Below are 25,155 nucleotides of genomic sequence, written 5' to 3' on the forward strand. Positions count from 1 at the left end.
CTTTAGGGAATAGACCGAGAAGGGGAATAGCTGGGTCAAATGGTGGTTCCATTCCCAGCTTTCCGAGAAATCTCCATACTGCTTTCCAAATTGGCTGCACCAATTTGCAGTCCCACCAGCAATGAACAAGAGTGCCCTTTTCCCCACATCCTCTCCAGCACTTATTGTTGTTTGACTTCCTAATGGCTGCCAGTCTTACTGGAGTGAGATGGTATCTTAGGGTAGTTTTGATTTGCATTTCTCTGACTGCTAGCGATGGTGAGCATTTTTTCATGTACTTGTTGATTGATTGTATGTCCTCCTCTGAGAAGTGTCTGTTCAGGTCCTTGGCCCATTTATTGATTGGGTTATTTGTTATCTTATTGTCTAATTTTTTGAGTTCTTTGTATATTCTGGTTATTAGGGCTCTATCTGAAGTGTGTGGAGTAAAGATTTGTTCCCAGGATGTAGGCTCCCTGTTTATCTCTCTTATTGTTTCTTTTGCTGAGAAAAAACTTTTTAGTTTGAGTAAGTCCCATTTGTTGATTCTATTTGTTAACTCTAGCGCTATGGGTGTCCTATTGAGGAATTTGGAGCCCGATCCCACAGCGTGTAGATCATAACCAACTTTTTCTTCTATCAGATGCCGTGTCTCTGATTTAATATCAAGCTCCTTGATCCATTTTGAGTTAACTTTTGTGCACGGCGAGAGATAGGGATTCAGATTCATTTTGGTGCAAATGGATTTCCAGTTTTCCCAGCACCATTTGTTGAAGATGCTATCCTTCCTCCATTGCATGCTTTTAGCCCCTTTATCAAATATAAGATAGTTGTAGTTTTGTGGATTGGTTACTGTGTCCTCTATTCTGTACCATTGGTCCACCCGCCTGTTTTGGTACCAGTACCATGCTGTTTTTGTTACTATTGCTCTGTAGTATAGTTTGAAGTCTGGTATCGCTATACCGCCTGATTCACACTTCCTGCTTAGTATTGTTTTTGCTATTCTGGGTCTTTTATTATTCCATATGAATTTCATGATTCTTTTATCTATTTCTACAAGATATGCTGTTGGGATTTTGATTGGCATTGCATTGAACTTATAGAGAACTTTTGGTAATATCGCCATTTTGATGATGTTAGTTCTGCCTATCCATGAGCAGGGTATGTTTTTCCATCTTCTAAGGTCTTCTTCTATGTCTTTCTTTAGGGTTCTGTAATTTTCATTGTATAAATCTTTCACCTCTTTTGTTAGGTTGATTCCCAAGTATTTTATTTTTTGGGGGGATATTGTGAATGGAGTAGTTGTCCTCATTTCCGTTTCAGAGGATTTGTCGCTGATATACAGGAATGCCTTTGATTTATGCGTGTTGATCTTATATCCTGCCACTTTGCTGAATTCATTTATTAGCTCTAATAGCTTCTTTGTAGACCCTTTTGGGTCTGCTAGGTATAGAATCATATCATCTGCAAATAGTGATAATTTAAGTTCTTCTTTTCCTATTTTTATGCCTTTAATTTCTTTTGACTGTCTGATTGCTCTGGCCAGTGTTTCGAGGACTATGTTGAACAGAAGTGGTGAGAGAGGGCATCCCTGTCTTGTACCAGATCTTAGAGGGAATGCCTTCAATTTTTCTCCATTCAGAATGATGCTGGCCTGTGGCTTATCATAGATTGCTTTTACAATGTTGAGGTATGATCCTGTTATCCCTAATTTTTCTAGCGTTTTGAACATAAAGGGATGCTGTACTTTGTCGAATGCTTTTTCTGCATCTATTGAGATGATCATATGGTTCTTATTTTTAAGTCTATTGATGTGGTGAACAACATTTATTGATTTCCGTATATTAAACCAGCCTTGCATCCCAGGGATGAATCCTACTTGATCATGATGTATAATTTTTTTGATATGTATTTGAATCCGATTCGCCAGAATTTTATTGAGGATTTTTGCATCAAGGTTCATTAGAGATATTGGTCTGTAGTTTTCCTTCTTTGATGTGTCTTTGTCTGGTTTCGGAATCAGGGTGATGTTGGCCTCGTAGAATGAATTTGGAAGTTCTCCCTCTTTTTCTATTTCCTGAAATAGCTTGAAAAGTATTGGTGTTAGTTCCTCTTTAAAGGTTTTGTAAAACTCTGCTGTATACCCATCCGGTCCTGGGCTTTTCTTAGTTGGTAGTCTTTTGATGGTTTCTTCTATTTCCTCTATTGTTATTGGTCTGTTTAGGTTGTCTATATCCTCCTGGCTCAATCTGGGCAGATCATAGGACTCAAGGAATTTATCTATGCCTTCACTATCTTCTATTTTATTGGAGTATAAGGATCCAAAGTAATTTCTGATTATCTTCTGTATTTCTGAAGTGTCTGTTGTGATATTGCCTTTTTCATCCTGTATGCTAGTAATTTGGGTTCTCTCTCTTCTTCTCTTCGTTAGCATGGCTAAGGGTCTGTCAATTTTATTTATTTTTTCAAAGAACCAGCTTTTAGTTTTGTCAATTTTTTCAATTGTTTCTTTTGTTTCAATTTCATTAATTTCAGCTCTGATTTTAATTATTTCTTGCCTTCTACTTCTTTTGCTGTTGTTTTGGTCTTCTTTTTCTAGGATTTTGAGATGAAGTATGAGATCATTTATTTGTTGGTTTTTTCTTTTTTTGAGGAATGAACTCCAAGCAATGAATTTTCCTCTTAGAACTGCTTTCAATGTGTCCCATAGATTCCGATATGTTGTGTCTGTGTTTTCATTTAACTCTAGGAATTTTTTAATTTCCTCCTTGATGTCTTCTAAAACCCATTGATCACTCAGCAACCTATTGTTCATTCTCCAGGTGATGCTTGCTTTTTCCTTTCTTCTTTTATCATTGATTTTCAGTTTCATTCCATTATGATCAGATAAGATGCATGGTATTATCTCTACCCCTTTGTATTGTCTAAGAGTTGCCCTGTGACATAGTATATGGTCTATTTTTGAGAAGGTTCCATGTGCTGCTGAGAAAAAAGTGTAGCTACTTGATGTTGGGTGGTATAGTCTATATATGTCAATTAAGTCTAGGTTGTTAATTGTGTTATTGAGTTCTATAGTTTCCTTATTTAACTTTTGTTTGGAAGATCTGTCCAGTGGTGAGAGAGGTGTGTTGAAGTCTCCCATGATTATTGTATGTTGGCCTATTAGACTCTTGAACTTGAGAAGAGTTTGCTTGATGAACACAGCTGCACCATTATTTGGGGCATATATATTTATGATTGTTATGTCTTGTTGGTGTATGGTTCCCTTGAGCAGTATGAAGTGTCCTTCTATATCCCTTTTGATTAGCTTTGGCTTGAAATCTATTTTATTAGATGTGAGTATGGACACTCCTGCTTGTTTCCGCGGTCCATATGAGTGATATGATTTTTCCCAACCTTTCACCTTCAGTCTATGTATATCTTTTCCTATTAAATGCGTCTCCTGTAGACAGCATATTGTTGGGTCTTGTTTTGTGATCCATTCTACTAGCCTGTGTCTCTTAATTGGTGGGTTTAAGCCATTAACATTTAGGGTTATTATTGAGATATGGTTTGTTCTTCTATCCATATTTGTTTATTGATGTTACTAAACCTGATTTGTTATCCTCTTTGACTACTTTCCCCCCTTTACTGTCCTACCTCCCATTGTTGGTTTTCAATGTTATTTTCCATTTCCTCTTCCTGTAATGTTTTGCCAAGGATTTTTTAAAGAGATGGTTTTCTAGCTGCGAATTCTTTTAACTTTTGTTTATTGTGGAAGGTTTTAATTTCATCTTCTAACCTGAAGCTTAATTTCGCCGGATACACGATTCTTGGTTGGAGCCCATTGTCTTTCAGTGTTTGAAATATGTTATTCCAGGATCTTCTAGCTTTCAGAGTCTGTGTTGAGAGATCAGCTGTTATCCTGATTGGTTTACCCCTAAATGTAATCTGCTTTCTTTCTCTTGCAGCTTTTAAAATTCTCTCCTTATTCTGTATGTTGGACATCTTCATTATAATGTGTCTAGGTGTGGATCTCTTATGATTTTGCACATTCGGCGTCCTGTAGGCTTCTAGGATTTGGGATTCTGTCTCAATCTTCAATTCTGGGAAGTTTTCTCGTCTTATTTCACTGAATAGACTGTTTATTCCTTTGGAATGGAGCTCTGTGCCTTCCTGTATCCCAATGACTCTTAAATTTGGTCTTTTGATATTGTCCCATAATTCTTGGATGTTCTGCTCATGGTTTCTTAGCAGACTTGCTGAGCTGTCTATGTTCTTTTCCAGTTGAAATACTTTGTCTTCATTGTCTGATGTTCTCTCTTCTAAGTGATCTACTCTGCTGGTAGTATTCTCAATTGAGTTTTTAAGTTGGTTTATTGTTTCCTGCATTTCTAGAATTTCTATTTGTTTGTTTTTTATTACCTCTATCTCCCTGTGAAATTGATCTTTTACTTCCTGGATTTGTTTGTCAATGTGATCTTTCATTGTCTGATTTTGCTGTCTCATGTCTTCCTTGAGACTCCAGATCATCTGAAGCATATATATCCTGAACTCTTTATCTGATATTCCATCTGTTGCAGCTATTACCTCTTCTAAAGTTGAGTTGACTTGCATTGCTTGTGGTCCTTTCTTTCCTTGTCTTTTCATACTGCTCGCGTTTCTTTCTGCTTGGTGCAACTGTTGTGTTTTGAAATTTACCCCGTATTTATTTATGTTGCTCTTGTGTAGTTGAAAAGTCTCCCTTGCAGGTGCGGGCGGCGGCTGTCCCCCTACTCCAATTGGGGTGACGTGTCTACCACGCTGGCGGCTCTCTGGGCCTGTTCCGGGAGTGGAAGGCGGCTCTGCTCTGTCCCTATTCCAATTGGGGTGTCGTGACTACAATGCTGGCAGGTCGCTGGGCCTGTTCCGGGCATGGGCGGTGGGCTTGGCTGGCGGGATTCCACCTAATGGCAGTCCCTAACCTCCCTGCTTGCTAATTAATGGCTTCTCTGAGGCGCCACGCCTTCTGTAGCTGCGGGGCAGGCCGCGCGAATCAGTTGGCCTGGATCTCCGGGGTCCTGCTGCTGGCTGTTTTGATGTTGCAAGCTGTTGGAGAGTGGTGGTGTATTCTTCAGCTTTCCCGGATGGTGGCCGCTGACTGCCTGGATGGAGTGTCCGCTGTTTTGATGTTGCACTCTGAAGGAGAGTGGCGGTGTATCCTTCAGCTTTCCCGGATGGTGGCCGCTGACTGCCTCGGTGGAGTGTCCGCTGTGGGGGATGGGACTGTACCGCTTCCTTCCCCTTCTGAGATCCCGTGCTCAGCCCAAGGGTCCGTGTGGGCTTGGCTGGTGGGATTCCACCTAATGGCCTTCCCTAACCTCCCTGCTTGCTAATTAATGGCTTCACTGAGGCGCCACGCCTTCTGTAGCCGCAGGGCAGGCCACGGGAATCAGTTGGCCTGGATCTCCGGGGCCCTGCTGCAGGCTGCTGGGATCCCTGGCACTCTATCAAGTGGTGACTCTTGATGTATTCCAGGAATTGGTGGCCATGAACAACAGAAATGATCCCCCTTTCTTTACATTTGTGTCCTTCTTTCTATACATTGTGTCCTTCATGGGTAAGATGATTACCATCAAAATCAGGAAATAAAAATTATAATTACAGTACAAATAAAAAAGAAATGAAATTGAGTCTAGTGAGCATAAATAGACAGGCTAGGCTTTAGTGAAGAGTGGAGTTTTAGTTGGAGAAGGGTAAAAACATATATTGAGAGAGGAATCAGGCTATTCCCCAAACAAAGGAAGTGTTAGAGTGTTAGGCCTTTTATCTGGTTGCTGTGGTAGCTAGGGTAGGGTCTGGTAATTTTTTTTTTTTTTTTTACTGCTCATAGGAAATTGTTCCAAAAGATATTGGTTGTGCAAATCCTATTCTGGAGGAACAAGTGATCAGTTTATCCCAGGACTCACATTTATTTCCTTCTATTGGCACTACCATCCTGCACAAACATCCTGGCCTTTTGAAAAGACTGTAATTGCTCAGAGAGTGTAAAGGTGGGAGTGGAAGAAGGCACATGCCATGTTTTTATAAGTACCATGTGAAAGCCTCAGGAGGTGTTTGCCTTTTGTCCTTTTGTGGTGACCCCCAATAGTCTCATTGGCATCCTAGCCTCTACATTGTACCTGTTTTACCTTTAATGGGCCATATATCATCAGCAAAGATGTCCTGGTGCATTTGCCCTTTCTTTTCATGGTGATCCCAATTGTCTCAATGTAATCAAATCATGAGAGTAGCATGAATGGATGAATGACATTTTTTTTATTGTGTTTGTAATTACAAGTTGAGTTCGCACCCTTTCACTCTTTTATATCTTCTCTTTGCTCTTTCACCTTCCAACAAGGGGTAAAATATTAAGAAGGCCCTCAACAGATGCCAATTTTGCTAGCCTCTAGAACTGTGAAAAAATTACTTTTTGTTATGTCCAAGTTACCAAGTTACCCATTGTGTGGTATTCTGTTATAGCAGCACAAAGCAGGCTAATACAGGAACCCTGCAAGGTTCATGCCCGGCTTTGTCATATGCAGATCCAGCTTCATTCTGAAAGGTCAAGCCATGCTGGGGTTGGGGGTCCTCTGAGTTAACTCATGTGAGGGCTCTTTAGATGTTAAAGTTCCAGATGAGTGGAAGAGTTGATGATTGTTCCATGAGAAGGAAGAAAAGACTGTGTCTCTAAAAATATAATTTGAGTTCTGAGCACCAGCGATTAAGCTCAATTCACCTTTGTAGAAACTCTCTGTGGTACTGAATAAAAAAGCACACTCTTCTCAGTGTGGTCGTAAGTGATGAGCATGAGGAAAATGTGAATTGAGAAAACAAGTATGAGATTTTGACTTGTTCTTTGTAACTCCTCCTGTGTCATTGCTTCCCTGATTAAATGTCACTTTCTTGAATAATAACAAAATCCCTCCATTGATAGAAACTTGCAGAGATGGCAATAGGGGAGCAATTAGGTATTTATGCAATGCCACTTTCTCCTTGAAAGAAATGTAGTTGTTATCATTAGAATCATTCTTCCCACTTGAGTGACATGGAGAGGGAGAAGTAGAAAGGAAGGAACAATTGTTGACTTGGTCTGGAAAAGAAATGACCGGGCCCTCATGGTGCCTACTCATTTGAGGTTTGATGCCCTTACCGCCTGCAGTTTCCTGCAGAGGGAACTAAATAGTTATACCTCCAGACCCTGCCTGGGAATCCGGAATTAGTAAGCTGCTATAGTCATCATCCAGGTTGGTCCTAGTGAGCCCCACACTTTCTAAGGGCTCATTCAATACTAATACTTCCTCACTTGACTATGGGAATTTTTCTGAAATTCAATTTGACAAGAGTTTCCCAGGACAAATGATGGAAATTTTTCTTCATGTTCTTCCCACTTTCTTTTTACCTTTAGGAGAACTGTTTTATTCAGTCTACTCCTATTCTTGAACATCCAGACAGGACATGGAAGCACAGGTCATCTGTTATCCAGAACTCCCTCTTACAGTTGGGGCTGCTCTTGAGGAAGTAGTCTCCCTGTTGAACCGCTAGGTACCTGATTCTTCTGATGAATAGAGTCTATTTTCTAGGTTTCCCTATTTTGATCTCCATACCCCCAGCTCCTGCCTCCTAGACAGATACTTACAGAGTACCAACGCCCATTTCAGGGCAATGGTAACAATGGGAGAGGGGATACAAATAAAACCCAGTCTTGTACCTGGGTTCAGATGAGAGGCTCCCTTAGAAAAGGAAGTCATGGGCATGCAATATTGCTGGAAGAAGAACCCATGATGTGGCGGGATCACTGAGAGGGACAAACTGGACCTCTGTGTGTGGGAACTCTTCAGCAACACCTGCAGGGTTTAATGGTCTGACTCAGACTTGAGATGTAGGCCCCTGATGGTAGGCTCAGGATGTAACCAAAGAGAAGCTGACCATTCCTGCTGTTATTCTTTGGATGTGAGGTGTCCCCCAAAAGCTCATGTGTGAGACAATACAAGAAGATTCAGTGGAGAAATGATCAGGTATGAAAGTCTTAACCCAACCAGTGAATTAATCTCTTGTTTGGATTAACTGAGTGGTAACTGAAGGCAAGTAGAGTGTGGCTGGAGAAGGTGGGTCATTGGAGGCCTGCTTTTGGGGTATATATCTTGTATCTGACATGTGGAGTCTCTCTCTCATTTCTGATCATAATATGAGCTATTTCCCTCCACCACACTCTTTTGCCATGATGTTCTGCCTCATCTTGAGCCCTGAAGAATGGAGCAGGCTGTCTATGGATTGAGCCTCCAATAAATTTTTCCTCCTTTAAAATTGTTCAGGTCAGGTTTTTCAGTCACAGCACACACACACACACACACACACACACACACACGCACACACAAATATGCCTAAAACAGAAATTGGTACCAAGAAGTGGGGTTGTTGCTATGACTAACCTGACCATGAGATTCAGAAGGTTTTGGAACTTTCGGAAATTTGGGGGAGAATTTTTGAGATATATATAGCAGTGCAAGGTGAAAATTCTTTAGATTGTTGTAAGTGGAGTTTAATGGGCAATTCTGTGGGAGCTCAGAAAACCAGAATGCCAATAAGACTGTGCAAAGTAAAGACCGGGCTCATGAGGTTTTAGAGGAAAAGGAGGAAACTTTTTGTAATTGGACTAGTGGTCATTTGTGTAATGTTCTGGCTGAGAAGTTGTCTGCATTTTGCCCCTGTCCTGAGACTTTCTCTGAGGCTGATTTAAAAGCAACAGACTTCTTAATGTGGTGGAAGAAATTTCTACACAGCATAGCATTCAGGAGGTTGCATGGATACTTCTGGCAACTTTTAGCCAAATTTATTGTGATAACCAAGAACAGAAAGCAGAGCAGAAATATTAAAAAAAAAACAACAACAACTTGTACTTGAAAGGTGGGAGTAAAACTGGGGCTAAGGAAGTTGAAATTGTTAAAGACATTGCTGCCACTAAAGAAATGCTAAATATTTTGCCCAGAGGCAATAAGAAAGATGGCTTGTGGGCATCTGAGAAATTGGCAAGACCACATGCATCTCAGACTCAAGGGAGTAAAAGTGAAAAATATCTTGAGAAGAACATCAGTGGGTACTGTTTCACGAGTAAGCCTAGGAATTTTTTTCAACATGATCAGCTACCCAGGCACTCAGAGACTACTTCAGTAAGGTCCATGGAGTCTTGGCTACTGCTTGAGATGGCAGCAAACATTGGTATCAATGATGTGGTGCTGGTTCTGCAAGATGGCTGGATGTTGGAGTTACAGTGTCATAGAGGCTTCCACCAATATTTCAAAGGAAGCCTTGGGAAACCAGGCAAAGTGCAGCAGGGTCAGAGTTCCTGAAGATGCAAAGAGGAAGCCAAAGTTGCAGTGGAGACCCCCCAAGAGTAAGAAATGCCAGTAGTGTGGAACATCCATTGAGGAAGCCTACAGGAATTGAGCAGAGACAAGCCAAAGGAAAGTTCACTTGGGCTGCAACAGACAAGTCCACAGGGGCAGAGCTACAAAAACCCTTTGGATATCACCATGCCATGTGCCCCAGATGCTGGACATAAAGCTATAGGACTTATTTGCCCAGCTGGATTTTGGTCTTGCTTTGGTCCCATCTTTTCTTCCTATGCCCGTATTTTTGTAAATGGAAATGTTGACTCTGTACCTTTGTATATTGGATCTTGTAAATTGTTTTTGATCTTTACAGCAGCTCACAATGCAATTTTGCCCCGAGTCTCAGAGGAGACTTTGGACTTGAACTTTTGGGCAATCTTGGAACTGTTGAGACTACGAGGGCCCTTGGAAATGGACAAAATGTATTTTTCATTGTGAGATGGTCATAAGCTTCTGGGTTAGAGGGCAAAATATTATGGGATATGAGGGGCCCCCAGAAGCTCATGTGTGAGACAATGCAAGAAGGTTCAGAGGAGAAATGATTGGGTTAAGAAAGTCTCAACCCAATCAATGAATTAATCCCCTGAAGGAATTAACTGAGTGGTAACTTGAGGCAGGTAGGGTGTGGCTGGAGGAATTGGCTCATTGAAGGCATGAATTGGGGGTATATATTTTATATCTGTCAAGAAGAGTCTCTCTCTCTACTTTCTGATCATCAAGTGAGCTGCTTCCTTCCACAACACTCTTCTTCCATGATATCCTGCCTCACCCCTATCCCTGAGGAATAGAGCTGGCTGTCTATGGATTGAGCCTTCTGAAACTGTGAGCCCCCAAATAAACTTTTCCTCCTTTAAAATTGTTCTGGTCAGGTTTTTTAGTCACAGCAGTGAAAAAGCTGACTAAAACAACTCCAAAGGCCTAAGAAGGCATGGTTGGCCTGAGGCTGAATGAGAACCTTATACTACTATCATTTGCAGGAAAGTGTACAGACAGAAAGCCCACAGATACATCCATGCATTTATGATAAACTGATCTTAAGTATAAATGCCTAGAACAGACAATGGGGATTGGACTATAATTTTTAGTAAAAGGTCTTGGCAAATTGACTACCCATGTGCAAATGAACAGTATCAGGCACTTATACTCACATCACATACAAAACTCAATTCAAAATGAGAAAACACTGGCAATCTTCAGTCACCAGCCAGTGAGCTCCACATTCTCAATGAGGACAGCTTGTTAATACTGTTTGTCAATAATTTTATGTGACAAATAACATACAGTGTCTCTATAATGATAATTATAATTTGAAACAGAAGTCAACTGGCATCAGACACAGGAGCAGAAAAGCACCAAAGGAATTGAACAGGAGCCACAGATTCAGTGAGAAGCCCACTTCCCTGGAAACTTAGAAATATGAGGAAGACTTAAAGGCTTTTCTGTCATCTTACCTCAGAGAACTTCCAGGAACTCAAAAGGCCCTACAGTCAGCATCATAGAAGAGCAAAGATGATATTTCACCTCATCACTCTCATTTTACATATGGGGCCCAGAGCTGAGGCCCGGAGAGGTCACGTAACTGGCCAAACCACCCTGAACTCCACATGTGGAAGGGCTGCTAATGTGAGTGGGTGGGGCATGGCTGTGCTGCTTAACGTCTAAAATTCTCACTTCCACATTTATAGCTTTGATGTACGACCCCAGGTATCCCTCTTCATACCTCTATCTCTTTTTTACCACTCTCTTCTCTAAATTGTATGTATGTAACTAAGTAAAACATCACTTTGCTACGGATTCTCTTTTACTCAGCACCATTTATGTAGATTTATGTTTCTTAAGTGCCTCTTAGCTCTGATCTCTCTCCTCCTATATTCAACAGGAAGGGAATTGTTTTGCTTAGACTGTATATCCATGGATCACAGTTAGAAAAATGCCACCTACAGAAGACTAAGGTGAATATAAAGCCATGTCCTCCACTCTCACATGATTCTTTTCTGGCAGAGTGTAAAGTTCTGCCCCGTCTGTTTCCCAAAGCCTGAGACATGAGCCTCATATATTCTACCAAGTTTTATATTTGTCTGTGGTGAGGAGACAGGTAAGAGGACTGACCTATCCTTGAGGTCAGGAGTCTGTTCTTCCCTTTTCTCCTTGGCACTTGGTACATACTTGTTGAGTGAAAATCCTCCTCTTATTATAGTACACTTTATTTTTATTTCTAATGCTTGACATACCTCCCTTTCCAACCACTTTCTCTTGAGGTTCCCATCTCATGTGTTTGCTGTATGGGTTTGAATATCACAATTATTTGGGTACATGTTTACCTAAATACGTTTTGCTGTGGATTCTCTCTCACTTTTTTAAAAAATTCTAAAACATCTATGTAACTGTGTGTACACACTACTTTGATTTCTGTGTCTGATGTGACTGTTTTATCTACTCATTACTGCATTGTTCACTCCTGCAGCCATCAGAATCAATGTTTAATTAACATCTTCTTATAGATCCTCTCATAGGCTCAAAGGAATTATTTTAGTTAACTTAAAGACAGAATCCAGATGGTAGAGTTTTATGCAGTAGAAAGGACTCTTGAGAGAAAGTGTGAGATTGCCATTTGGGGGGGGTTGTAGGACAGCCATAGATATAAAGGGAATTACTATTAATCCCCTTCTTTATTCTTATTCTAGCACACATAAAATAACTACTTATTTCCCTGGTACACAAGAGTGTGTATGTGTGTGTGTGTGTGTGTGTGTGTGTGTGTGTGTATATGTATGTGTGTGTTTCTCATTAGGAAAATGTTTCATCTTCCCACAATATGTCATTTGATTGTGATTACTAATCTCTCAGTTTTATCTCATTAAGGGACTATATCTATGGGATTCTCATTCTTTCCATGTTCTCTAAAACCTTTCCTCCTTTACCAATATGGTAGAATTTCTTTACAGGTCTCAGATTTTATAATAGGAAGAATGGATATTGAGTCCTACCTTCTTATTTTATGTTCTAAGAAATGTCTCTGAAACAGGGAAAAGAAAGTATGCAAAGGTCTAATTTTCTGACTGAAATGGGAGTGGAGAAGATAAAATATTAGAAAAGCAAACATTAATTAATTGATTATAACTAAAGTATCCTTTAAAACACTCAGTAATAACACATGCAGAGATGTGAAAGAAAATGCATGACTGTTAGACTGAGAGAAATTTAAATTTATACCCTGATACTTCCTGAGTAAGTTCTTGAGCTCCTTGGATCCTTCATTTCTGTGATATGTGTGTGTGTGTGTGTGTGTGTGTGTGTGTGTGTGTGTGTGTGTTTATGAAGGATTACTTTCCATGAAGATTAAATGGGGAATAACATTTTGAGGTGTTCTTTCTGCCACTTACTAGTTTTTCCATTTTCATCAACAGTCCTTATACTACAGATTATACTGCAAACAACCAGAGTAAACAATCATGAAGCATTTTGATGTTGATTTTTATGGTTGAATTATGACTGGGGCCAAAGTCATTCTTAGCACTTGCATGAGTATGTGTTTCTCTGAGGCCTGCTTCAGACTTTGGACAAAAATAGCCACCGAGCTCTTGCCTTGAACTCTTGTCTTTGTGAGCTTCAGAAAGAATCTGAATGGATCTTGAAACCCAGAGGCATTTCCTAAAACAATTGCAGAGTTGCATTACATTGGTGGAAATTGCACTTTGGTAATACTCATAAGAAATATGTGTGGACACTGCCCCCACTCTAGGATCCTCCAGGTGCTCCTAGTGGGTCCTGCCCCTCTGTGGGAGGTGCTGTACTCACATTATCATTGATGGGGGCCCTGGTGCCTGAGCTGAGAGGCAGACCTGGTGCCAGGGCAAATTGTAAAAATCACCTGGTGACAAACATTGTGCTCTCCACCTTCTAGAGGGCATTACTAACTTGTGGTCTGAGGGGAGAGAGGGGGAATTAATATTTGTTCCAAAGTAAATTAATAGATGAAATGTAATGAGGAATGTTAACTTTGTGTGCTATTACTTGGTACTCCTCTGGAATAATTAGATTTGCAAACTTGATGATCAGTCTGGCTCTGCAGGAAATGAACCCAGGGAAATTGAAAGCTGACAAGAGCAACATTAACATGCAAGCAGCATTATGCACATCCCAGGTCTTCATATTTTAGGGATGCTGGGAAAAAAGCCATGAGATTGGAGAAGGATGAGCATCAGGAATGGAACAAGGGGTCTAGCAAATTGTCTTCATTTCTTCTGTAGGATCATTCCTTCTTTGCCTCATGAGTATACCATTCTTTTCTGTATGATGAATACTGCAGGCTCATCTGCCAAAGCCTCTGAAGGCTGATTCTGAAGCTGATAAAATACAGGGTACAGCCCATGGAAACATCCAGTGGGGCAAGGCTGAATTCATCCTGAGGTGCTGACCCTAGAGGAGTGAGACAGGTTCAGATGGGCTAGTGTGTAGAAGATGAGATTCATCTAGTGTGTAGAAGACTGAGAGAGGAATGTCATACCATGAACCAGATGGGCAGGTGCATTAATTGGGACCGACTCGATCCTATATATGCTGGTACTACCAGGAGTGCAGAGTAGGAAAGGGAAAGGAAAATAAGACTGCGCATGGGAGTCTTAAGACCTATTATGAAATTCAACAAATTTGTCATAAGAACAGAGGCTTTGGAACCTGGAATCTTCCAAATGTCTATTCTAGGTTTCACAGGGTGTGGGGTTGTAGGTTGAGTAACCATATTTTTCACTCAGGTAGGTAGCTCAGGATGGGACTTATTAAAGCCTCATGCAAGTTGAGAATCACAGTTTCCCACAGGCTTACTGCTGGTAGGAACCTTGTGAACCTTTGCAGTTGATGCAGAATATTTTTTAAAAGATATTGACATTTTCATTTTAAATTGTAGGTGTATTCCAAATACATAGTCTTTATCTTATTACACAGTTATATAAAGATGTGTTTGTTTGTGTAAGTATAACCCCTGCATGTAGAGCTTGTGAACAAAATGGTACAATGTGGCATCTGCCCTTCCTGCTCTTCCAAGCTCTGGTGACTCAGCAGAATTCTGCTGGTTATTCTGTCTTCTGCTTAAGATCCTGTCAGGGAGTGGTGATACTTGATAGATTGGTAAAAAAACAAACAAACCAACAAACAAAAAAAAAAAACACCTTCATCTTCTTACCTATGAACTGTCACTGATGGCAAAACACAAGCCAAAAGATTATCAAGACCTGTACACTGAGAAATTCAGTACTGAGCTGCAGAATGTACATTTAGTGTAAAGACATTGGTTGAGAAGCCAGGACACCTGGTTTATCATTCCATCTTTATCCCACCCATTCATGCAGTCTTTCACAAATTCTCAATGCCTCTAGCCTCAGTTTTCTTTTGATTGGGCACAAAGGCTTTGGAGTGGGGTCAGAACCATGATTATAAAGTTTTTTCCAATTTTGACATTTTGTGGTTAAACCTCTCCAGGTACAATGAGATTTTGACCTGTTTTGATAGACACTGAAATTTCAAGGTTAAAAAATGATGTGGGGGAAGGGGATAGAACTGGGGACTGAAATGGAGCAAATTATATGTGTTAACGTATATGTCAAAATGAACACCACAATTAATCTCTGATCATAATGCACTAATACAAAATTAAAAGTATGAGATGAACATAATATTGAGGAAAATATAGTTTAGTTCTCTACATGGAGATGGCCACCATTTCGAAGTTCATTGATAAATGAGGAACTCAATTTCTGAAAAAGATAAGGAAAATATCTTAGAGAAAAATCTCAGAGCATAGGTAGGTGTGGAGAAAGATGGCATAGGGCCTGTGCCACAAGACACAAGCAAATCATTGTAGTTTTCTGTAGTTGTCAAGAATTGATTTTCTGGTAAATCCTTGAGCTGGAACATTGAAAGGAGAGAGGTATGGGTGCATCTCCCTCCCCTGCTTTGTCTCTCTCTCTCTCTCCCCCACCCCGTGTCTGTCTGTCTCTCTCTCTCTTTCTCTCTCTCTCTCTCTGTCACTCTCTCTCTCTCTCTCTCTCTCTCTCTCACACACACACACACACACACACACACACACACACACACCAAACACATGTACAAACACAAGAAGATGTGTTAATCATTTCTGAAAACATTAGACAACTCATGAATGCTTAGGTCTACCTTGACATTTCTCTGAGTGTCTGCAGGAACACTGCGAGATGAGAGAAAACCTGTTTTTAACATAACTGAATACTGGAAGGCACCAGAGTAGGTGATACTGGACTTGTTTAGAAAAATAAAAATAAAAATTGTTCCTTAGAATAGAAATCCTGAAAGTATAATCACATCAAAAAGACTTTCTCAGCTGTGCCTTCTGCTAATGTGTATTTGTCCTGGGTTGGGTCCCTTGGGGACTGTTTAAAGCTGAGCAAAATGACATAGCATCCTCTGAGTGGATGGATCATTCCATGGAACATAGGGATCAGCTTAGCTATTTCCAGTTCGTTTAAAAAATGCTCCACAACAATGGGATAGGTAGTCCATTGCTCATGAGCCAGGTACAAAGTCTAATCCAAGGTCACACAGGTTTCCCCTCAGTGTTCTTCTTAAAGGTTTATAATTTTTGGCTTTGTATTTCTTTCCACAATCCATTCTGAGTCCAGTTTTTTATATGGTGTGATGAAGTTCATTTAAAAATATATATTTAACCTGTTGCTCCATTTGTTGATAAAATACTTTTCCCGCTGAATTTCCTTTCCAGTTTTATGAAAACTCAGTTATCTATGTAAAAATGAGTCAATTCTGGGCTCTCTTTTCTCTTCCCATGAATCCATTTATCTATATGACAATAACACAGCGTTTTGATTACTACAGTGGCACAATAAATTTTGAACCAGATAATATCAGGCCTTTGATTTTTTTTTGCATTTTCTTATAAAATTTAAAAGTATTTTAACTAACCATTAGCTTGATTTGGCCATTTGACAACATGTACATATATCAAAACATTTTATTGTACACCATAAATACACATATATATACACGTATAATTTTCATCTACCAATTAAAATAAAAAACAATAAAAAATATAAAAATAACATTATTTGTCTTTTCTATTTCCATCTCTCCTCCTTTATCTTCATTCCTCTTTATCTAATCCAATAAACTTCTAATCTTCCTTTTTTTTTATTGTGGGTTAGAATCCAATATCAGAGACTGTATTTTCAAGATCAAATACTTTGTCTTCAAGGTCTGAGAATCTGTCCTCTAAGTGGTCTAATCTAATAAAATTAAAAAAAAAAAACATTATTTGATTGACTTTTAAAATAATATTCTTAGGACTTGGAATTATATCAAACTATAAATTAATTTGGGATGTTTTATAAGAACATGGGGTCTTATGACCCATGAACATTGCATATTTTTTTCTTTAATTAGCAACCTTTAATTTTTCTCAGCAATACTTTGCATTTGTGTAGTGTTAAACCTCTTTTGTCTGAGTTATGCTAAATATTTCATGCTTTTTAATCTTATTCAATCTTATTCTAACTTTTTAAACACATTCCAAATACTCTTTGTTAGTTTTACAAAATGTAATTCCTTTTTTTCCCCCAGAAATATATGTTTTCAAATAGATCTTCTTTTTTGAAATGGCTTTAGAATTATCAAAAAAGAGAAACAAATGAGAATAAATAAAATTATACTATTGGGCAATGAAATCTGCCAAATTATGCTATTTTATGTACAAATATCACACCATTAATTTGCTTGTGTGTGTATATGTAGGTATATATATAATTATTATGCACTAATTAGAATAATAATTATAATAATAGAAGAGAGAGATCAGTTGAGTAGAGCAAGTGAATCAAGGAAGGGAGGAAGGGAGAAAAAGAGAAGGTAGTAGGAAATGAGATTGAATAAATTATATTATGTGTATGTATGAATATGGCATAATGAATCCCACCAGTATAATTATTATGCACCAATAAAAAGTCCTAAAAAATAGAGAATTCTCATATACAGCACCATTTTTCCTGTTATAAATATCTTACATAGTATGGTATATTTATACTACTGATGTCTATAGTTTATTGAAATTTCCTAGTTTTCTCCTATTTTTTTTTAATCTATGCCAGCATCCCTTTCATGATACCATATTATATTTAGTTTTTATACGTTCTGGGCATACTTTTGGGCCTCCTTCTGGCTGACAGTTGCTCATACTTTCCTTGTTTTGGATAGACCTTGACTGTTTTGTAGAGAGATAGCCAGATATTCTATAAATTGTTTCTCAGTTGGCATTTCTCTGATATTTTCCTCATGATTAGAATGGGATTAGAGATTTTGGAAGGATGGATGAGCAGAAAGATAAATTGTCATTCTCAGCACATCAGATGAAGGTTATAAACTATGAACATGAGTTATAGATTTTGTGATCAACCTTGATCTTCTAAAGAGATAGAGGTAGTGTTTCTCAAATTTCTCCACTATAAAGTTATTCTGTTTTCTCCCTTTCCATATAATACTTGTTGGAAGAAAATTACTATTCACAGTCCATGCACCTGGGTGAGGAGAGTTATCCTAACTCTGCTTGATAGTAGTGTATCCACAGAAAGTATCTGCAAATATTCCATGTTGGAGATTTGTCCCATCTTTCCAAATTATTTACTTATTCAACAATTTATTTATATTAGTATAGGTTCATGAATATTTATCTGAGTAGTTATCATCCAATAATTTCCTTATTTAAAAAAAAATATTCTGCTACTAAGTATACTTTCTCTTGGCTCCCATATTCCTTTGACATATTATTATCCATGTTGTTTGTTTGTTTGTTTTGTTTAATACTTTCATATGTTATGGTACTGCAAGATGCTCCAAGCATATCTTGTCTTTCCTGCTCCAATCTTTGAGATGATAATTTCTCCAAAGAACTCCAATTCACTTTTTAAGAATGATATTAAACCAAAATCTGAATGCTGGGTTCAGTAGATTTTTTATAGTAAATTTGTATCTTGCAAACCTGCTAAGCACATTTATTACTTCTTGTGGGTTTGTGTTTTGTAGTTTTTATTTTTAAAAATGAAATAGCAAAAGCAATTCTAAGCAGGAAGAGTGAATCAGGCGGTATAGCAATACCAGACTTCAAACTATACTACAGAGCAACAGTAACAAAAACAGCATGGTACTGGTACTAAAACAGGCTGGTGGACGAATGGTACAGAATAGAGGACACAGAGACAAATCCACAAAATTATAACTATCTTATTTTTGACAAAGGGGCTAAAAGCATGTAATGGAGGAAGGATAGCATCTTCAACAAATGCTGCTGGGAAAACTGGAAATCCAAATGCAACAAAATGAATCTGAATCCCTTTCTCTTGCCATGCACAAAAGTTAACTCAAAATGGATCAAGGAGCTTGATATCAAATCAGAGACTCTGTGTCTGATAGAAGAAAAAGTTGGCTCCAATCTACATATTGTGGGGTCGGGCTCCAAATCCCTTAATAGGACACCCATAGCACAAGAGTTAACAACAAGAATCAACAAATGGGACTTACTTAAACTAAAAAGTTTTTCTCAGCAAGAGAAACAATAAGAGAGGTAAATAGGGAGCCTACATCCTGGGAACAAATTTTTACTCTTCACACTTCAGATAGAGCCCTAATATCCAGAGTATACAAAGAACTCAAAAAATTAGACAATAAGATAACAAATAACCCAATCAACAAATGGGCCAAGGACCTGAACAGACACTTCTCAGAGGAGGACATACAATCAATCAACAAGTACATGAAAAAATGCTCACCATCTCTAGCAGTCAGAGAAATGCAAATCAAAACCACCCTAAGATACCATCTCACTCCAGTAAGATTGGCAGCCACTATGAAGTCAAACAACAACAAGTGTTGGTGAGGATGTGGAGAAAAGGGTACTCTTGTACATTGCTGGTGGGACTGCAAATTGGTGTGGCCAATTTGGAAAGCAGTTTGGAGATTCCTGGGAAAGCTGGGAATGGAACCACCATTTGACCCTGCTATTGCCCTTCTCGGACTATTCCCTGAAGACCTTAAAAGAGCATGCTACAGGGATACTGCCACATCGATGTTCATAGCAGCACAGTTCACAATAGCTAGACTGTGGAACCAACCCAGATGCCCTTCAATAGATGAATGGATAAAAAAAAAATGTGGCATCTATACACAATGGAGTACTATGCAGCAATAAAAAATGACAAAATCATAGAATTTGCAGGGAAATGGTTGGCACTAAAGCAGATTATGCTTAGTGAAGCTAGTCAATCCCTAAAAAACAAATACCAAATGTCTTCTTTGATATAATGAGGGCAACTATGAACAGAGCAGGGAGGAAGAGCAGGAAGAAAAGATTAACATTAAACAGAGACATGAGATGGGAGGGAAAGGGAGAGAAAAGGGAAATTGCATGGAAATGAAGGGAGACCCTCATTGCTATACAAAATTTCATATAAGAGGTTGTGAGGGGAATGGAAAAATAAACAAGGAGAGAAATGAATTACAGTAGATGGGGTAGAGAGAGAAGATGGGAGGGGAGGGGAAGGGGTGATAGTAGGGGATAGGAAATGTAGCAGAATACAAAAATTACTAATGGGGAATATGTAAAATTATGGATGTGTAACCAACGTGATTCTACAATCTGCATTTGGGGTAAAATTGGGAGTTCATAACCCACTTCAATCTAATGTATGAAATATGATATGTCAAGAGCTTTGTAATGTTGTGAACAACCAATAAAAAAAAAGCTATCTTCCCAAATCAAATGTGATTACTACACATAAAGACCCAGTCCATCTTTGCTTCCATCTTCTTTTAAAAATTTTCTGTATTTTTTTATTGGTGCATTACAGTTGTTCTTAATGGTGGGATCTGTTGTTATATATTTTTATAAGCACATAATAAAAAAAAGAAAACAAATAACCCAATCAATAAATGGGCCAAGGACCTGAACAGACACTTGTCAGAGGAGGATATACAATCAATCAACAAGTACATGAAAAAATGCTCACCATCTCTAGCAGTCAGAGAAATGCAAATCAAAACCACCCTAAGATACCATCTCACTCCAGTAAGATTGGCAGCCATTATGAAGTCAAACAACAAGTGTTGGTGAGGATGTGGGGAAAAGGGTACACTTGTACATTGCTGGTGGGACTGCAAATTGGTGCAGCCAATTTGGAAAGCAGTATGGAGATTCCTTGGAAAGCCATATGGAGATTCCTTGGAAAGCTGAGAATGGAACCACCATTTGACCCAGCTATTCCCTTTCTGGGACTATTCCCTAAAGACATTAAAAGAGCGTACTATAGGGATACTGCTACATAGATGTTCATAGCAGCACAATTCACAATAGCTAGACTGTGGAACCAACCTAGATGTCCTTCAATCGATGAATGGATAAACAAGTGGCATTTATACACAATGGAGTATTACTCTGCACTAAAAAATGACAAAATCATGGCATTTGCAGGGAAATGGATGGCATTAGAGAAGATTCTGCTAAGTGAAGCTAGCCAGTCCCTAAAAAACAAATGCCAAATGCCTTCTTTGATATAAGGAGAGCAACTAAGAACAGAGCAGGGAGGAAGAGCATGAGAAAAAGATTAACATTAAATAGGGATGAGAGGGGGGAGGGAAAGGGAGAGAGAACGGAAATTGCATGGAAATGGAAGGAGACCCTCATTGTTTTACAAAAATTACATATAAGAGGAAGTGAGGGGAAAGGGAAAAAAACAAAGGAGAGAAATGAATTACAGTAGATGGGGTAGAGAGAGAAGATGGGAGGGGAGGAGAGGGGAGAGGGGATAGTAGAGGATAGGAAAGGCAACAGAATACAACAGTCACTAGTATGACAATATGTAAAAACTTGGATGTGTAACCGATGTGATTCTGCAATCTGTATACGGGGTAAAAATGGGAGTTCATAACCCACTTGAATTAAATGTATGAAATATGATGTGTCAAGAGCTTTGTAATGTTTTGAACAACTATTAATAAAAAATAAAAAATAAATAAAATTTAGATAAACATATCACCTGTAAAGAAAGACACTTTTTAAAAATTCTACTAACTCTGAATAAGTTTTACTTAATTATTTTCATTTTCCTAATTCTATAAATTTCCAAAATGTGGAGACAAGGACCACACAGTCCTGTCCTGTTATTAATATTTGGAGAAAATATAGAATATTACACAAGTAAATATAACATTAACTATTAAGTTTTTCACAGATCTTTTTCTCTGGTAATAGCAGAGAATATTTATTAGGATTACATGTTGGATTTAGTCAAATTTTTTTTCATCATCAATTGAGATGATCAAATGGTTCCTCTAGTTTAGCTTTTTAATATGGTGAATTACATTGATTGGTTCCTGAATGTATTTTGATGCTAACTACATACAAGTTAAGCACTGAGCCTTCCATAATACTGCCCTCACTTCAGCTATTAGCAACAGTTAAGGGTCTCCAGATAATTGTACTTATGACTAATGGCTACAGATCTGGATTCCATTCTTCATCAATTTTATTCACTAACTAGAATGGTGCACAGAACTTAGTAAAAGTATTGTTATTATAGTTTTATTATAAAATATTTAAATCAAGACCCATATTAAATGACACATAGGATGAAATCTGACAAGGTTCTTTTAACATTTTTTTAATTTTTATTTTTAATTTTTTCTAATTAGTTATTCATGACAGTAGAATGCATTTTGACACATTTTACATAAGTGGAGCATAACTTCTTCCTCTGTTTGAACATAGTATAGAGTCACACCAGTAGTATAGTCATACATGTATATAGAGTAATAATGTCCATCTCATTTCACTGTCCTTCCCATCCCCATATCTCCTCCCCTCCCCACACTACCCTCTGCACAATTCAAAGTTCTTTCATTCTCCCATACCCCATTAATGGATCAGCATCCGCTTATCAGAAAGAATATTCAGCCTCTGTTTTGGGGGGGATTGGCTTACTATGCTTAGCATGATATTATCCTACTCCATCAAGTTACCTGCAAATTTTATTCTCTTTAATGCTAAGTAATATTCCATTGTATATGTGTACCACATTTTCTCTATCCATTCATCTATTGAAGGCTACATAGATTGGTTCCATACCTTAGCTATTATGAACTTAGCTGCTATAAACATTGATGTGGCCATATCACTATAGTATGTTGATTTTATGTCTTTTCGGTATAGACCAAGGAGTGGGATAGCTGGGTCAAATAGTGGTCCATTTCAAGTTGTCTGAGGAAATTGCATACTGCTTTTGATAGTGTTTGCACTAATTTGCAGTCCCACCAGCAATGTATGAGTGTACCTTCCCCCCCCCCACACACACACACGTCATTGCCAACATTTATTATTTCTTATACTCTTGATAATTGCCAATCTGACTGGAGTGAGATGAAATTTGCAATTCCCTAATTACTAGAGATGTTAAACATTTTTTTCCATATATTTGTTGAGTAATCACATGTCTTCTGAGAAGTGTCTGTTCCATTCCTTTACCCATTTATTGATTGGGTTATTTGTTTAGTTGGTGTTAAGTTTTTTGAGTTCTTTATATATCCTAGAACTTAGTGCTCTATCTGATGTGCATGTATTAAAGATGTTTTTCCACTCTGTGGGCTCTCTCTTCACATTATTTATTGTTTCCTTTGCTGAGAAAAGGCTTTTTAGTTTGAATCCTTCCCATTTATTGATTCTTGATTTTATTTTTTGCACTTTAGGAATTTGTTTAAGGAAGTCAGGACCTAATCAATATAATGAAGATTTGGGCCTACTTTTTCTTCTTTTAGGCACAGAGTCTCTGGTCTAATTCCTAGGTCCTCAATCCACTTTGAGTTGAGTTTTCTGCATGGTGAGAAATAGGGGCTTAATTTCATTTTGCTGCATATGGATTTCAGTCTTCTTAGCACCATTTGAAGAAGAGGCTACCTTTTTTTTCAATGTATGTTTTCAGCACCTTTGTCTAGTATGAGATAACTGTTATTTATGTGGGCTTGTCTCTGTGTCTTTTATTCTGTACCATTGGTCTACATATCTATTTGCTGCTAATACCATGCCATTTTTGTTACTATTGTACCACATTTTCTCTCTCCATTCAAGGTCTGGTATTGTGATGCCACCTGCTTCACTCTTCTTGCTAAGGAGTGCTTTGGCTATTCTGGGTCTCTTATTTTTCTAAATAAATTTCATGATTGCTTTTTCTAGCTCAGTGAAGCATGTCATTGGGATTTTAATAGGAATTGCATTAAATCTGTATAGCACTTTTGGTAGTAAGGCCATGGTCATTTTGATAATATTAATTCTGCCTATCCAAGAACATGGGAGATCTTTCCATCTTCCAAGGTCTTCTTCAATTTCTTTCATTAGCATTCTGTAGTTTTCATTGTAGATGTCTTTCACCTCTTTTGTTAGATTGATTCATAAATATTTTATTTTTTGAGGCTATTGTGAATGGGGTAGTTTTATTAATTTCCCTTTCACTGGATTTATCACTGATGTATAAAAGTGCATTGGATCTATGGATCTTAATTTTATATCCTGCTACTTTGCTGAATTCCTTTATTAGCTCTAGGACTTTTCTGGTGGAATTTTTTTTGATCTTCTAAATATAGAATCCTATCATTGACAAATAGTGGTAGTTTGAGTTCTTCTTTTCCTATTCATATCCCTTTAATTTATTTTGTCTAATTGCTCTGGCTGGAGTTTCAAGGACTATGTTCAATAAAAGTGGTGAAAGAGGACATCTCTGTTTAGTTCCAGTTTTTAGGGAGAATGCTTTTATTTTTTCTCCATTTAAAATGATGTTGGCCTTATGCTTAGCATAAATAGCTTTTACAATGTTGAATTATGTTTCTACTATCCCTAGTTTTTCTAGTGTTTTGAACATCAAATAGTGCTGTATTTTGTCAAACGCTTTTTCTGCATTTTTTGAGATGATCATATGATTCTTGTCTTTAATTTTATTGATGTGATGAATTATGTATATTGATTTCTGTAAGTTGAACAAACCTTTCATCCATGTAACAAATACAACTTGATCATGGTACTCTAGCATTTTAATATTTTTATATGCAATTTGCCAGAATTTTATTGAGAATTTTGTGTCTATGTGTATCAGGTATATTGGCCTGAAGTTTTCTTTCCTTGATGTGTCTTTGTCTAGTTTTGGTATCAGGGTGATTCTAACCTCATATAATGAGTTTGGAAGAATTCCCTCCTTTCCTATTTCATGGACTATTTTGAAGAGTATTGGTGTTAATTCTTTGAAAGTCTTGTAAAACTCCTCTGAGAATCTGTCTGGTCCTGGGCTTTTCATGGTTGGTAGGATTTGGGTGGTGTCTTCTATTTATTTCCTTGTGATTGATCTGCTTAAATTATGTATATTCTCTTGATTCAGTTTGTGTGGTTCTTATTTCTCTAGAAATTTGTCAATGTGTTTGATATTTTCTTTTTTATTGGAGTATAAATTTTCAAAATAGTTTTTACTTATGTTCTGTATTTTAGTATTGTCTTTCATGATATTTCCTTTGTCATCACAAATTTTAGTAATTTCAGTTTTCTCTCTCTTCCTCCTCATTAGTGTAGCTAAGGGTTTATCAATTTTATTTATTTTTTCAAAAACCCAAATTTTTGCTTTGCCATTTTTTTGAATTGTTTATTTTGTTTCAATTTCATTGATTTCAGCTCGGATTTTAACTATTTCCTCTTTTCTACTGTTTTTGGTGTTGATTTGTTCTT

This window comes from Urocitellus parryii, chromosome 4 (assembly GCF_045843805.1).
Source record: "Urocitellus parryii isolate mUroPar1 chromosome 4, mUroPar1.hap1, whole genome shotgun sequence".
NCBI classification, from domain to species: Eukaryota; Metazoa; Chordata; class Mammalia; order Rodentia; family Sciuridae; genus Urocitellus; species Urocitellus parryii.